At 48.3% G+C, this 1260-nt stretch overlaps 1 protein-coding gene across 1 annotated transcript in view; it reads left to right on the top strand.

Moving 5' to 3' along the window:
* The first annotated feature begins 1069 nt into the window (after positions 1-1069).
* The window catches only part of LOC119314855 (BTB/POZ and MATH domain-containing protein 3-like), a 4751-nt gene continuing 4560 nt past the window's right edge, over positions 1070-1260 (top strand). Inside the window, exon 1 of the mRNA XM_037589542.1 lies at positions 1070-1170. The gene's annotated coding sequence lies outside the window, so the exon portion shown is untranslated. The remainder of the gene's footprint in view (positions 1171-1260) is intronic.

The following is a 1260-nucleotide window of genomic DNA, read 5'->3' as shown; positions in this document are numbered from 1 at the left end:
TTTTTAGCGTCGTGCAAAATTCGGCTCGATGTGTTTCTACCCAAAGTGTTTTTATGTTTCATCTTATTCATGGACATATCTGGCGCTCTGGGTAACTGGTTCAAAGCCATTTCTCACTCCCAGATACTCACTCAGAAACAACTATAACCCAAATCAATGCCACACAGTCTGACAGGAAAATTGACAAATGAGAAACACATACATCTTGAGCAGCAGTTGCAGCCAGCATAGACAAGAGAAGACAAGAGAGATCGATCATCTAGGCGCTGGCTCTCAATGAAGCTATGATCATAGCAATCAAGACTATAATGACCACAGGGGTCACTACTTTGAGTACAACGTAGGGCTTGTGATTGGTTGACTTTGAAGGCATATCAGGGCATGCCGGTAATTGTAACTCCAAAACCCCACCACAAAGCCTGCGGTCTCCATGAATTCGCACAGCTGTTGCATTCTTGAAGATTCCTTCAGTTGGGACCTCCCCCTCAAGATGGTTGAATGACAAGTCAATCGAGGCCTGTTTACGGAGGTGTGTACACGATTGGAGGCTACGGCGAGGGATACTTTTACCCAACATGGGTGGCAGCATGATCTAAGGATTGGCCCCCCTCCATATTAGGCGTTATACGGACTATACATGTTTCGTTGTAATTCGCCTTTCTATTTTTATTTTGTGTGAGAGGATCTTATTTGGCTGTGTGCATCTTAGTCATGCAGAGGCCGGGTGTAATGCTTAAATCTTTTAAGTAATAAAGCGCCCCTTTTCGAAAAAAAGTCTAGTTGCTCAAGATATTTCAGGTTGCCGAGAGAGGCTTGTATCGACCCAGTCAAGTTATCGCTAGAAATATTGAGAACACTTAGGCTGTGGATGTTGCCTATTGAAGTGGGGATGCTACCGCTAAATATATTTGAATCCAAATTGTTTGTTAACCCTAGCGCTAGCTCTAGGCAGGCCCAGGTCGCACACACGGGACGACCCGGCGGCGCAGCCACTCAGCGGCGGCGGCGGCGGCGCGAGCTCTGTCTGTCTCCGGGGAGAAGCTGCAGCGGCGACTCCGTGCGTTGAAAGTGGGGTGTGCCCAACTCTGCTTTCGGGGAGTGGAGCTCGTCTTGGTGCGGCCGCCGGCGCCGGGGGTGACCACTCCAGCTTTGCTCCGGCGACCTCCCCAGGTTCGCCATCCATCCCAACTCCAAACTCTCAAGCTTAGTTTTTTTTCCAAGTTTTGCACATCAACTGGATGGTGACTGAATATATATATA

This window comes from Triticum dicoccoides, chromosome 6A (assembly GCF_002162155.2).
Source record: "Triticum dicoccoides isolate Atlit2015 ecotype Zavitan chromosome 6A, WEW_v2.0, whole genome shotgun sequence".
Taxonomy (NCBI): Eukaryota; Viridiplantae; Streptophyta; class Magnoliopsida; order Poales; family Poaceae; genus Triticum; species Triticum dicoccoides.
The sequence above is the reverse complement of the archived record's forward strand: the minus strand, read 5'-3'. Positions and strand labels throughout refer to the sequence as shown.